General features: G+C 39.1%; 1 long non-coding RNA gene across 1 annotated transcript; it reads right to left on the bottom strand.

Moving 5' to 3' along the window:
- Positions 1–13,557: 13,557 nt before the first annotated feature.
- On the bottom strand, positions 13,558–15,422 carry LOC141646140 (uncharacterized). Its single transcript, XR_012545375.1, has 3 exons — positions 15,199–15,422; positions 14,183–14,376; positions 13,558–14,068 (listed from the first exon to the last, which is right to left on the bottom strand). It is a non-coding gene; the product is annotated as an uncharacterized LOC141646140 (long non-coding RNA).
- Between the last annotated feature and the right edge of the window lie 616 nt (positions 15,423–16,038).

The raw sequence follows: 16,038 nt of genomic DNA, 5'->3' as shown, positions 1-16,038 counted from the left end.
CAAAAGCAAACAAAAGGGGAAAAAGGAGCAAAACGACGGTGCAGCAGCATCAAGGAGGCCTATGCCGGTCAATTGTCTGTCGGCTAGGGTCCTGGCAGCGAGGCATTGAAGAATAGAGTGGGGTGTGTATGGTTAACAGGGCATCGGCAGAAGAGCACCTGGTAGGGGATCACAAAACTTGATGCGAGATAAAGATTGTAGTGCTGTGTGCCGGTGAGACGGCTGCCGGTGCCTATGCCGGCAGCGAGAACTTCACAAAAGGGGAGGATTGCGTGGGTGGATACCGGTATAGGGGGAGCTGATGCCGGTTGACCGGCATGGAGTGCAAAGGGTTTGTGCGAGGTAGGGGAAGTTATGGCTGAATGTCGAGCATGAATTGGTGCGTGAATAGGAGTGATGGTCTGAGATGGTGGTCAGTCACGGTAGTGCTGAGGTGTTGGTGCAGGTGGCTGAATTTGTTGTTCGATGGGGTGATGCGAATCTGGGGTGAGGAGATGGAATCATGGCTGTTGCGCAAGTTGCCGATTGTTGTTAGTGGTGGATGAATCTGGTTTGAACAATGGTGGCTCGGTGGCCGCTTGTTGTTGTTGATGCAATGAGGTGGTGGGTTATTATGATTGAATTGAGGCGAAAACTGAAGTGATGGTGGCTTGATTGTGGTGACGGGAGGAGAGTTCGGGTGAAGGTCAATTGATAGTGAGTGGCTGCTCACGGCTGAGATGGAGGTGTCGGGGTTTGTGCCGAGTTGCAGGTACGGAGCTGAGTATGCGGGCTCGCGATGGTCGAATTGGAGTCGTATCACGACTGCTACTGCTAGTTGATGGAGTTTAGTTGATGATGATGGTGAATTGAGTCAAAGTTAAGGGTTGACTTTGTCTTTATTATCTTTGATTAATGCATCGCCACTTTGACTCGTCTTGACTCTCAATATTCGCCGTGCTTTCCGTCTCACCTATATATCACATTAATAAAATAATTATTTTATTAATATTATATGAAAACCGACTAATTATTAAATTTAACTAATACGACAAATTATTATAAATTTATATATATATATATATATATATATATATATATATATATATATATATATATATATATATATATATATATATATATATATATATATATATATATATATATATATATATATATATATATAGATTCGGGATCCTGTGAGAACCACTAACATAATGAGAACCGTGAAAACCTGTCACAGCCGTTAGATCTCAATGATATGAAAGACTGAGATTAAAACAACAAACTCCTTAAACTTTCCAATCCCCTAAACCTTGTTACCCGTCATTTTACCAATTTTCAATCTCTCTCCTCTATTTTTTCTCACACTAATCCATCATTATTTCTCTCTCTTTTCGATCTTCACATTCCAACGCTTCTCAATGTTCGATTGAACTCATTCATCAAAATCCAACAACCGATAATTTCGCTCCTTAAATTCACTTCAATCGCCATAACTGAGTTTTATTCCTGCAAATTCAGGTAATATTATTATCAAATTAATAACAATTATAGTCCATTTTTCCCTAATTTGTTCATGCTTGTAATTTTTTTCAGATATGTTGTACTCTAATCCCTAATTTCTAGTTGTTTCCTTAATTTAAGCTAATTAATTGTTACTTTATGGTAAACTCATTTTAATGTAAATTGCTTAAGAATTGTGTTTGCCTCTAAGCTAGGATACAAATTCATGCTTTTATGTAATTAATAATATCGTTGTCTAGCATTAGAGTAAAAATCATCGTTTTGATAATGCTTTTTACAATAATTAAACTAATACGGAGTAGTTCTTAGGATAGACTGTACGGAGACTCAATTTTTGGCATGATTTATTGTGCTATTGTCATTGTTATGTTCAAGTTCATGTGTAAAATATCCAATAATCTTGCCTAGTGCATCGTTTTCTTGTTGTTGTACATGTGGTGTGACTTTTAGTATTATGAATTGATCGAGGTTGTCTTAGATGGGCTTATAGATTTGTGTTTTTTTTGGATAAAAAAAATGTCAAGTTATTAGCATCATCTACTTTTTTTTTGATAAATAAATCTGCATTGTGTAGCGGTCCATTTCTGATGGCATCTGATCTACACGAGTTACCTTCTCTGATTCACTATTTTATTTCTGCTTTTTTAGAAAAAAATTAATGGATTTTGAAAAGTTTTGAAGAATTATGATAATTGAGGATAATGAAATTCTTATAGTGGATGGCCAATATGCTAATTCGTATAATTGAAATCGTTTTTGTTACTTTATATTGTGCATATTAATGGATTCCTAAATGGAATCTTATTCAATTACTCTGCTATGTGGTTTGCAATACTGAGTATTGCTTGTTGCTTATGTTTCTTTAGAACTAGAGTGTGTTATATTGAAACTTAATTTTCATTTAATTTTCTTTCAGTACTTGGATCTTTTAGTCAATAGTCACCCACACCCATTTCTGTTAATTTCTTCGTACCGTGTTACCAGGTTTATGTTTGATTTCAACAATTTTCGTATCATATTAGGCTTTATATGATTGACTATGATGTAACTTTTTTACTGTTAGAGTTGATCAAGTGATTACTACTGGTAGTCTGTTTGGTTCACACTTTTCATAAGAAAAAGCGTAATCATTTTGATAAATCAATTTGTAATGTATGTTCATCCAAATCAAATTGATGAATCACTTTAGTAAGATTTGTAGTACTCATATCAAAGAGTGCTCACATAATTGTTTATGTACGCATTTTTGTATGCATAGAGTAAAACTCTTTCTTAATTGTTTCTAAGATTCCTAAGAGTACTCACATAATCAAATCATAATTGTTATTAGGATTTCTTAGAGTACTCCTATCAGTTTGTAAGATTGCTAGTTATAGGATTAGGCGATGCGGGCCACCCAATTCAACCCTAAGCCCTTTCCCGTCCTAAAAGAATGGCAAGAGGTTCGCGTGCAATAGCCTTATCAGTGCATGAAGTAGCCTAAATTGTAACACCCCCATATTCAGAGGAGCCTTAACTAGGCCTTCCTTAGCATATAAGGGCGTTACCATCTCGGTTGCCCGAGGAAAGCAGTTACCAAACGTCAATAAAAGAACTATTAAGTTATATCACAAGTGATTCAAACCAAAATACAATACAAGGTACAACTCAAAGACTACTCGCTATGACCATCATATCTCGTGAAGACTCATCCCTGCCCGGACTCCAGCTATCCATGACATCCACACCTGCTAAGACCGACTGCTCACCATAAGGGATCACGGCAGACACATAACAAACAAACAACCACACAAGGTCGATGATCGAGATAAGACAAGACAACGACAACTACAATCAACAATACAAACGCCATTACCAACTCCAACCACAAATCACCACAACCCAATCAACTCACACGATCGTCCACCTGGACCCGCCACGCCAGTGGGGGGACCGCAGCCGTTCCCACCTAAGCCCCGCTCATCATACGAGCGATAACCCCGTCCCATTAATGTGCACATCCCCTTCCGTGGCGGGTTCCACGAAGGGCGAAACTAGGGCGTGAAGTCACTCCCGCAAGTGACCCCACTCAGCCGAGAACGCATCTCGAGAACCACCACCAGTAATCACCATCACAAACACAGTACAATCAATTACCCTGTCAAACAATCACAATACTAACATAACGACCGACACACTAGACTATCTACAGAAACTGAGTAGGCGAACCTACCTTTAAGCGACCGTAACCAATCCATGCCGACGATAACACATCCAAAGAACCAAGCAACGCCTATTACCATCATGCAAATATCTATTACTAACAATCAAACCCTAACTATAGAGACAAGGACACGGATGATGATTGTGACATACCTATAGGGAGAGACAAGGCAAAAGACCGCTACCCGACTCAAGAGACGCTCTTCTAAGGCACAAGGATCTTCACAAAGGCTTCCATGGAGGTTTTGAGGTGAAGGGAAGGGAAAGAGGCGACTGAAGGATAGGAGGAAAGTGGCGGAAGTGATTTGCGGATTTAACAAAACGCGATATAAAACCCTCGGAAAAACCAGGCACTCGATCGAATACCCAACCTACTCGATCGAGTGGCCCCCTACTCGATCGAGTACCCTAGCTACTCGATCGAGTAGCCTCTACTCTATCGAGTACCACTCTTAAAACGCACCCCAAGATGGTTTTGGCACACTTCCCTAAGGTTACTCCCGCTCCCAAGGACAAATAACGCTGGTCAAAGGATCCCTAAAAGGGCGGGTATTACGCCTTCCCCCTTAAAAAGAACTTCGTCCCCCGGTTCAACTCACCTCTCCCGCTCATGGCACGGAACCAACCCAATCTCACCAATCTTCCCGATCAGGTCATCACCCCTCGTAAACACTATTCCCCCCCCCATGTTATCATCATTACCGTCCACAAATAAACCTATCGACTCTTGTCACTATCATGCAAGCTTTATCACAGTCAACCGTTATTTTATATACACCTAAAACATCCGACGCGCCGTGCGAATCGCCGCTCACGAACTTCCAACATACACTAATTACTGTCCAACCATCCATCTAGAACATGTCTCACATCAACTTTCATGTGGTACAACTAATGCCACCATGTTACCTGGCAACATGATTCAGATACAATCACACTCACTTAAAGAACCAAAGAAAATAAGTCGTTACAATTCAACAAAATTTTTTTTTTTTTTTTTTTTTTTTAACACATGACACCCACCCGCCTTATAAACAACCACCAACAATATTATAAACAAGCAAAACACTATTCGAAAATAACCTTTTTATTTCGCGACATTACTCTTCCCCTCTTAAAAGGAACTTCGTCCCCGAAGTTCATCACCCAAATATCAACACGTATTACTTATTATGGGCATCAAAACATGGAAGAAAACCACATTATTATGGACATTACTCACTAATTGTACCCTCGTTAAATTAAAATCATACACACGCCACCGGAATAACTAGTCACCGATGATAACATATATATTAATATGGTATGCACAAATGTACGAGAAGCTACAACTCCGATAAATAGATCGTAAAGAGGCGTATACAAAATAAAAGTAACAAGAAATTATTACCGCCTTACTAATTGTGACAAATACGCTTATAAAACTTCAATCATGACTTGTAACATATGAAATTAACGGTTCAAAGGTGTTACTACGTACTCACAACTACTTTAAACATTAAACTCGTAATTATAAAACAATTGAACATTTTTAATTTTCAAAAACCTCCTGTAACAGTGTTACTCGATCGAGTAGGTAGCGGTACTCGATCGAGTGCCATGCTACTCGATCGAGTGTCTAGGCTACTCGATCGAGTGGCCTACAGTCGAAACTTTTCCTCGCCTCATCCCGTAGCTACTGATAGAGTACGGGGTACTCTGTCGAGTACCTACAGGCCAATTCTTCATAAAACCTGTCACGAGTTACTACCCATGCGCATACTTGTCATATAAAATCGAGTCGGGACGACTCCCCGACTTCTAATATCCTGCAATCAGTTAGAATATCAAATTCGGCCTTATGGCCAATAATACAGATCCAACTAAGTCTCGAAACAAAAGGAAACAACTACCAAAGTCTAACAACAATATCACCATCTAACATCAACTACTATCAACAAATATAAGAACGAGGAGTATCACTCCTCCCGCCGCCGCTCTTTGCTCAACATCACCTCATCATCTCCACCACCCGAAGTACCACTCCCGATGTCCCAATCCCCGCATCCACTCCTCGCTCCCGCTCCTCCCGCTCCCGGGCTGCGTACCATGGAGTCAAGCCGCCGTAAGGGAAGGACTGAGGTGTCCCCCACTTCGACTGCTCCACCCCGTAGGAATGGAATACCCCCGAGTAGTCCCCAACTCCACTCCACCAAACTGGATGCGGTCCCTCTGTACCTATCCCCTGAGCGTACGCCATCTCGTGCATGTTCCGGAGTGTCAAGGTAGATGACACTCTCTCCGCTAGGTAACTGGATCGCGTCTCCGGGGTGTCGAGGTAAGGGTAGTACGGGAAAGGCTGCTGCTGCTGCTGCTGCTGCGGTGCCTCCGGCTGTGGCCTAGTCCCCGAGGCCCTCTCCCTCACTCGACGGGGTCCCCTCACCACTCTGGGTCTCTCCACCCTCTGGACTTCCGCATTCTCGCCCTTCGTCGGCTCCGGCATCTCCTGGAGGATGGTGCCATCAATGAGATAGGTCTGCAGCTGGCGGGGTGTATCCTCATCCTCCTCCTCCTCCTCCTCCTCATCGTCCACATCCACAGTCACCACTGCCGGCTCTAAGGGTTCTGTGGCTGGGAGGTGCTCAGGAGCTGGAATCTTCATCCAACTCATGCCATACACTCTCCATGCTAGGCTACCGTCAGCCAAGGTTCTCAACCATTTCAGGTCGAGATAGTATTCACAATCCATGGTAGGCACAGGGGTAACTAGAGGCACGTATGCCGAAGAGGCCTCAAAAGAGGTTAGCTTTTCAGCTAACCGAGTGGCAATAGCACCACAGCTCAAGTATCGAGAAGGAGAAGAAGCCATCAAGGCAAGAGCAGCACATACTATGGAAGGAGCATTGAAGACCACTTTCTTGGTCCGCTCCGGGTTCAAGTACGACATCAGAAGTAAGACCTCATGGTTGTTCAACTTACTGATATCCTTTCTATCATAGAGGAGGTTTGAAAGAGAACGGAGGAAGATTCTCAAGGTGATGTGCTGAACGTCATTAATCAAAGATATTGCTCGAGGTGGGAGCTTGCTTCCCGGTCAAGCAAGGCATTAGGCGGCGACGCCGCACTCACCGAATGTCGGTGATGGAGTCCTTGGGAGGCTTGGCCAACCCAAGGTGAGAGGCAAACAAATCCATGGTCAACGAAAAACGGTATTCATCAATCTAAACTCAACAGCGTGACCACTGGTCATAGTTAAAGGAACTCAGAATTCTAGGGTAAGGAAGGGGTAAGTGTGCTTCCTCGGCCTATACAAACCAAGAAAAAACCCAAGGTCTCGAATATATGACGGACATCCGTCTCTATTTCTAACTCTTCTAGCACACCGGTGTCTATACACTTTGTGGGTCTCATCTTGCGTTTTTGTAAAGCTACAAAACGCTCTCTTTGCTTAAAGTCAACGAAAACAACAGAAGGGTACTCAGAAACTGCGGGTACTACCGGTCCACTAGCCTCCCCCCTCTCAAGTGGATCAACCCTTCCCCGTTTACTCTGACGGGTTCCAAGGTTTAGTCTCGGCATCTGCTTTAGACATATGTTCAAACAATTTATATAAACATGCAAGCATATACTTCATGTAATTTGGGTTCTATATACTTAGTAAGTTTACTAATTCATCAACCAGTTCCATATTTGAAGCACATAAATCATGTCACCAAACTTAGTTACTCAGCTAGGTACACACCAATTTTCCAACCATTCTCAGCATGTGAAGCACATATTTCACGTTGTTACTTTGAGTATGAAAATAAGTATACATGTTCATTAGCAGTTTCTACGATTTCAACACGCAAGTTCATATTATTACTACTCATAAGGCATAGTGGTGAAAGTAATTATCATGATGGCCGCATATGTTCAAATAATTTGAATACCCTATCATGCTTCTAAGGGTTGTTCTAGTACATTGCTAATTACATGTTACTAATTCAAGAGAATGAATAATTTATGACAAATTTATATCACCCTTCACTATTATGTAAAACAACTCAATCAAAATTTTCAGACGGTCTTTACAGCTGTGAAAATTGTGGCATGTATTCATCAATCATTGTTTCTATTATCATATTGAAGTTCAATTCATGCTTATATTGTCAATTACAACATCAATTTTCTAATTCTAAGTCACGAATTTCTCATAAGGCACTTTTAAGACGGAGTTTTAAGGCAACTTTTCAAGGGTAAAATCATCAAAATCTATCCTTCAACATGATATAATCAATACTTAAGGTTCAATTCTACCATCTAACCATTATAAAACAACCAAAAATCGATTTCAATTTGGAAACCCTAGAAATTTCGATTCCAACTATGTAAGTTTCTAATCTAATCTACAGCAATTAGTCACCAACAAGCACGAATAGGAGGCATGTGAATCATATTCCAACCATCAAAACAACAACTTACTCATGTGAATCGAAATTTTCAGTTTATTTCACTATTTTATCACATTCAAAGTAACAAATCACATAAATTAAGAAGTATAACATACCTTGATTGATTAGTAAAGTAAAGAAACGAATTAAACAAGGAAAATCGACCCCAAGAATCACTACCAACCCGAGGGAAAGAGAGGATTTGAGAGGAGAAGTAAGGAATTGAGAGTGTTTAAGTGTGGGTGTGTCAAAAAATAGAGAAATAAGAAGAAGAAATAGAAAGATGGAGGGTTTTAAGAAAACCCGTAGGAATTACTGCACAGTAACCTACTCGATCGAGTGCCTGGGGTACTCGATCGAGTACCACCCTACTCGATCGAGTAGGAGCTAAATCGTCGAGTATCTGCAGGAATTTTCCCACATTCCGACGTTATAGCCTCCTAACTAGATCGAGTGAGGTCTACTCGGTCTAATACGCACTTGCACTCGGTCAAGTATAATTAAGTGCTCGATCATAGGTACGAAATAACTTGAAGATTCCTGCAAAAACAACATCGCGTGTCGATTCCAAAATAAGTTGGGAATTCGGCACTCATTATCAAGTTCATTCACGTATTACTTTTATTACCAAAATCTACCATATTGTCAAACAAATGGAGTTTATTCCACTTACACTACACTCATTACTCTACTCGGTTTACCTGCTACCGAATCTTCCATAGACATAACCACCTCGTCGTATTACATTTAAGTTTACTTTATATGTATTACTACCAAATTGAAACATTTAAATTAATATTAGTTCATTCTTTCACGTATTACATAAATGCATACTTTTCAAACGAATTAATCTACCATGTTTCACATTCTATCATAATCAATTTATCTTACTTAAATCAAATATTACGCAGCGGAAAAGTTTCAACTAAATAGCAAAGCATATACACCTTACCATATACCATGGTTCGGATTATTACTCGTCTATACTATAATTATCATTATAATCATCGCGGTAGGATCTATAATCTCACTTACAACTCCCGTCATCATAAATTCTATGGCAACTACCCACGTGTTCACTATTCATATTACACATTCGATTTCACACTTTCATGCATCTCCATGACGAGAAATTTCGTCACGCATCACATAGCTATCATATAGGCTCACTAATCATTCAAAGAACTCCATAACTTCGTCAACAATTACCATATTTGATCCAAGCATTACTATCACACCGCTATTAATTCTAACAAAACTTAACCGGAGGTACTCCGACACAATTAACATACATAGCACACATAGACACACGGACTCCACATTCCCATCCCATGTGACTGGCTTAAGCGTCATGGGGCCAAGATTTTGAAATGAGGGCTCCTACTCACCCAAAATCTAGCATCAGCCGGGGCTCCCATTACACATACACCAGGTTCATTTTATTAGACTCGCTACGTTCATTAAATTCATTTGTTACAGGTTCCAAAATCGTCGCTCTGATACCACTTTGTAACACCCCCATATTCAGAGGAGCCTTAACTAGGCCTTCCTTAGCATATAAGGGCGTTACCATCTCGGTTGCCCGAGGAAAGCAGTTACCAAACGTCAATAAAAGAACTATTAAGTTATATCACAAGTGATTCAAACCAAAATACAATACAAGGTACAACTCAAAGACTACTCGCTATGACCATCATATCTCGTGAAGACTCATCCCTGCCCGGACTCCAGCTATCCATGACATCAACACCTGCTAAGACCGATTTGCTCACCATAAGGGATCACGGCGGACACATAACAAACAAACAACCACACAAGGTCGATGCGAGATAAGACAAGACAACGACAACTACAATCAACAATACAAACGCCATTACCAACTCCAACCACAAATCACCACAACCCAATCAACTCACATCGACCGTCCCACCGGACCAGCCACGCGTTGGGGGACCGCAGCCGTTTCCACCTAAGCCCCGCTCATCACACGAGCGATGACCCTATCCCATTAATGTGCACATCCCCTTCCGTGGCGGGTTCCACGAAGGGCGAAACTAGGGCGTGAAGTCACTCCCGCAAGTGACCCCACTCAGCCGAGAACGCATCTCGAGAACCACCACCAGTAATCACCATCACAAACACAGTACAATCAATTACCCTGTCAAACAATCACAATACTAACATAACGACCGACACACTAGACTATCTACAGAAACTGAGTAGGCGAACCTACCTTTAAGCGACCGTAACCAATCCATGCCGACGATAACACATCCAAAGAACCAAGCAACGCCTATTACCATCATGCAAATATCTATTACTAACAATCAAACCCTAACTATAGAGACAAGGACACGGATGATGATTGTGACATACCTATAGGGAGAGACAAGGCAAAAGACCGCTACCCGACTCAAGAGACGCTCTTCTAAGGCACAAGGATCTTCACAAAGGCTTCCATGGAGGTTTTGAGGTGAAGGGAAGGGAAAGAGGCGACTGAAGGATAGGAGGAAAGTGGCGGAAGTGATTTGCGGATTTAACAAAACGCGATATAAAACCCTCGCTGAAAACCAGGCACTCGATCGAATACCCAACCTACTCGATCGAGTGGCCCCCTACTCGATCGAGTACCCTAGCTACTCGATCGAGTAGCCTCTACTCTATCGAGTACCACTCTTAAAACGCACCCCAAGATGGTTTTGGCACACTTCCCTAAGGTTACTCCCGCTCCCAAGGACAGTCAACGCTGGTCAAAGGATCCCTAAAAGGGCGGGTATTACATAAATAGCCTTGTAAATGCATTAAAAACCAATATATGTGCATTAAACAACCTTGTACATGCATAAAATATGTAAAATCTCGTTGTTACATTAAAATAAGCTAAATGACAAGAATGCTGTCTAACCCAACCTTAAACACTAAACCTTCCCATTTTAGGGTTTATGGTTGTATTTTTTACCTTTATCCTTACAATAAAGGAATGGGTTTAGGGTTGCATCGGCACCGCGTAGCAGGTTGCCTAAGCAAACCCTAAACTCTTTTCCATCAAAAAGTTTAGGACACTCACCCCCCTCGTTTGATCTCATTCCCGCTCGGGTTCACTCTGCTCTTGTAGGGTGTCTTTTAGTCTTGAGACCGTTCGAATGGCTTTTCTTTAAATGGGTTTAGGGTAAGATTAGCCAAGCCTTGGGCTGGCTAATCCTACCCTAAACTCTTTTTCGGTCTACTTAAGGACACTAACTTTAATTTAAACCCGTCCGGATAATAAGCGAAAACGTTTAGGGTTAGATTGGGCGGCTCCGCGACGCAAACAACCTAATCCAACCCTAAACTCTTTCCTGTCATAAAAGAATGGCAATTGGTTTTTGTTCTATATGAAATAGCCTTCTAGATGCATGAAAAGGCAATATACGTGCATTAAAAAACCTTGTACATGCATGAAATATGTGAAATCTCGTTGCTACATTAGAATAAGCTAAGTGACAACAATGTTGCTACTTAACCCAACCATAAACCCTCTCATTTTAAGTTTTGGAGTTGTCTATTTGGCGGCTTCGCGGTAGTGGGCTTCCAAAATCCAACCCTAAACCCATTCCCATACTAAATTTTAGGATACCCGTCCCCCTTGTTTGATCCTATTGCCCTCGAAAAGAATTCACTCTGCCCCTCTAGCGGTGTCTTTTGGTCTTGAGGCCATTCAAATGACTTTTCCAAAAAAAGGGTTTAGGGTAGTGGACTCTCTAATCCCACCCTAAACCCTTTTCCGGCCTATTTAAGGACATTATTCCTCCAAATTTAAACCCATTCTTATCATAAGGCTATTAGTGCATGAAATAGTAGCCTTCTAGATGCATGAAAAAAAATATTTGTGCATTAAACAACCTTGTACATGCATGAAATATGTAAAACTCGTTCCCATCATAAGGGCCGGAGAGTCGCATAATCCAACCCTAAACCCTTTCCCGTCCTAAATTTTAGGATATACGCCCCCCTTGTTTAATCCTCTTCCCTTCGAAAAGGGTTCACTATGACCCTTTAGATTGTCTTTGTGTCTTGAGACCGTTCGAATGACTTTTCCGAAAAAGGTTTTAGAGTAGGATTAGCTACCGTGGGGTTGGCTAATCCTCTCCTAAATTCTTTTTCGGCCTACTTAAGGACACTATTTCCCCAAATTTAAACCCGTTCCCATAAAAGGTTTAAAGTTGGATTAGGGTAGCCTTGTAAATGTATGAAAAAGCAATATATGTGCATTAAACAACCTTGTACATGCATGAAATATGTAAAATCAGCTCTCATCTTACGGAAAAGGGTTTAGGGTTGGATTAGTCGGCTCCGCTGTGGCGGACCACTTAATCCAACCCTAAACCCTTTCCCGTCCTTAATTTTAGGATACTCGTCCTCCTTGTTTGATCTAAATCCTCTCGTTTGACCCTAGGTGCATGATAAGAAGTTGTATGTGCATTAAAAAGGTCTTTGGTTACATCATTTATTTCTAGTTAAAAGTATTTTTCCTTAAACTTTGTTTGTATATGTGTACTTATTTTGTTTATGTGTATGATTAGATCATGTATGTGCATTACAAAGTTATTCATTTGCATTGGTTAATTATATTAAGATATGATACTAACTACTCTGGTTTTTTACAGATAGAATTCAAAAGGAATATTCTAAAGCAAAGAAACACTTGTTACGCGTCGTGAGAGTCCTCGTAACAAAAGAAAAGTTGGCGATGAAGTCTTACAAAAAAATGTGCAACCTAACAACAAAAGAGGGAAGCCTAATGACAAAGGCGAAGAGGCAAGCCCAAGTAAAAAGCAAGCTATCAGGAAGTCTAGTGAGGAAGGAACCTCAAGTAAGAATAAAACTATGAAAAGAAGTAATCGGAGTATACACAATATGCTCGTCTACTTAACAGGATGGGCCATCAATGATAAATGAATTTTATCAAGTGGAAGCCATTTGAGAAACAAATATCAATCATAATGATATTTAGTACTAGATACACTACTTAAGTCTCCTAGGTTAATTTGAATGTATTGTCTGAATTTTCATCCAAGTAAAATATTTAACACTAGTTATGTTTCCTAAGGCAACTAGGTTCATTTGAATGGATTGTCGATACATTTTGGCTAAACTCTCGTCCAATTAAAAATATTTGATATTAGGCACGTTGTTAGGGCACCCCCACTCTTTTAAATGGCAATTAGATACATTTTGTCGAAACTCTCGTACAAGTGACACTTTAATACTGTGTAAATATGCTAAAAAAATGTGATACTGGAAATGAATAAATTCGGGATAAGAAGGGGAAATGTTTTTCCAAAGATCGAAGACCCTTCGAGCAAACACCCTTCTATTGCGTACGTGCTTGTATCCGAAAGTGAAATATTATAATTGTACTCGGCTACACAAATTTAGTACTAGACACGTTTCTTAAGGTACCTAGGCACATTTAAATAGCTATTAGATTCATTACATTGTTTACTTTTCAAAATAATTTCTAACTAAATCATAAAAACGAAAAAATAAAATTAGCAATGATAAACCGTTACAAATTAAAAATTAAACAAAAAAGAATTCCACCATGTAGCTTAACTGAGCCTCGCTCCACCCATAGATAAAGGGTTAGAGCCCTAAGAGCAGTTTCAAGACCTTAATTAGGTTTATCCCATCCAACGAAGTAGATGTTAAAACATAGCGTTTTAACTCCTTCAAAACAAGTCCTAATAGTAGGCTTAAGCTTTTGGGGAATATACCAAGTCAAGTTGCACGGGATCCTCTTCTTGTTCACGAGGTTAGTCATGCTGGATAAAAAAAGTCTTTTCTTCTGGAATTTAAGTTGTACATAGAATATGACGATCAAAAGCGCTCGTTTTAGTGCTTATATGTTACAAAATTTCAGCAAGAGCACCACTTTAATCTAAACTTTGATGACTAGGTAGACGTATCTGCAAGAGAAATAGTACAATCATATGATGATGCCTAACGTAACAAAACTTATTGTATAATAACTGGAAAATTGGTTTAAATATATATCAAATACAACAACCTAAGGGACATACGCTTTACTTGTCGGTGGTCTCTTTTCACAATTTCCACTATTGTGGCTCGCCATCGCCGGACAAGATTTACATCTTCTTAGGGTTTCTTGATTTTTTCCCGACCTTTTCTCTTTGTGAAATCAATCTTTTTCCCGAGCCTTTATTCAATCACTTCACCATGCGGTGATATACATATAAACCTCAATCAAAATTATCTAATTCACATTAAGTTGAAAAGAGAAGAAACTATTAATCAATCATCCAACTAATGTAGATGCTGGTTAGGGAGATAAAATCCATAAAATCAAGAAGCAGATGCTTGTAAACAATAAAGGTAAACTTAAACATGTGAGATTAAGTAAGAAAGAGTAGAATAAGAATGACAAACTTTCAGCAAAGATACTCAAATCATACATTTAAATTTCGATGAAGTATGACGAATATAACTCAATACATGTGATGCAAAACTTTTCATAGTGATCATTACAATAATAACTTTGTCAAAATTTACACTCCATTATTTCATATATTCCTACTATACAATATACAATGTAGCCAAATTGCATTTTCTACTACATTTTTAAAGGTTTAACAAATTGGCATAAATAGAGATTTTTTTGGAGGGTTCTAAGTGAATTTACCCTCTAATTATCACCTAAACATTGTTTTGTTCATCATATCTAAGGGTTTTTTTCCCCAATTGTACTTCGACTCCGAAACAAAATCAACTTAAGAAGCTAAAAAAAACTCTTATTTAATTTAATCAGTTTTGTGTCGGGATTGATATACCGGTAACAAATGAGATGTTTCCATTAAACACTAAAATTATTCAGTCATAACACCAGAAATCAACAACAAGTGACAACAACGAATTGTCATTATCCTAATTGATGAATATAAACCCTAATTATCATTAACAAAAAAGAAATATAGATTAAATTGATGAATATAAACTCCAATTTCGACTAATTTAATTAATGAATTGAAAAATATAAATCCTAAATTCACAAAAATAAAAATCAATTTCAAGTTTTTACCTCGTCGAATCCACAACGTCGATTAATGAGGAAAGCATAACAAAGTTCAATTCACAAAGTCTGGAATGCGATTGACGTGGGAGGAAGAGAAAGATTAGTAGCTACGCGCGTCCGCGAGATTGATCTTTGAACAGAAAGAAATAATTGTGCTGTGAGTTTTGAAGAGAGAGAAAAAAGAACTCAGAATAAAAAAAAATGTAAAATGACGGGAGGTGGGAGGATTTGGGGGTAGTTAGCTAAGTTAGTCTCAGATCTTTATTCCTTGATATCGTAGGGTTGTGAGTCAGTGGTTCTCACGGTTCTCATTATAGTATTGGTTCTCACCGGATCCCGACCCTATATATATATATATATATATATATATATAAGAGTTTTTTCGAGCGATCTGAGAGCGTCCACATCATCAAAACTTAATTTAGGAAAGTATCATAAATAATAATTTTTGATGTAAAAAATAAGGTGGAGAATCTTTTAATTATTATAATATATATTTCCTAAATTATATTCAAGTGATATTTCCAATTTTTATATCAAACTTTTACATTTCACTTGGCAAAAAAGTATCATTAAAAAAATTATTAAAATAATATAATTAGCTTTGTGGTAAAAAATGTTACCATTAGAGTATAGATTTCATATTATTTACACATATTAAAACTTCTTAGTATGTCAAATTGTGTAATTTTAGTATATTTTGTCCCACATTGGAAAATAACGTAGGTGTGGTGAATATACTACATATAAATAGTTGAATTGTCCCACATCGAAAGATTAGTATAAGGTGATGTGATCCTATGATTATAAATAGGAGGCATATTTGGAACTTATGTATCCACCCAA

Source organism: Silene latifolia, chromosome 3 (genome assembly GCF_048544455.1).
Source record: "Silene latifolia isolate original U9 population chromosome 3, ASM4854445v1, whole genome shotgun sequence".
Lineage (NCBI taxonomy): Eukaryota > Viridiplantae > Streptophyta > Magnoliopsida > Caryophyllales > Caryophyllaceae > Silene > Silene latifolia.
The sequence above is the reverse complement of the archived record's forward strand: the minus strand, read 5'-3'. Positions and strand labels throughout refer to the sequence as shown.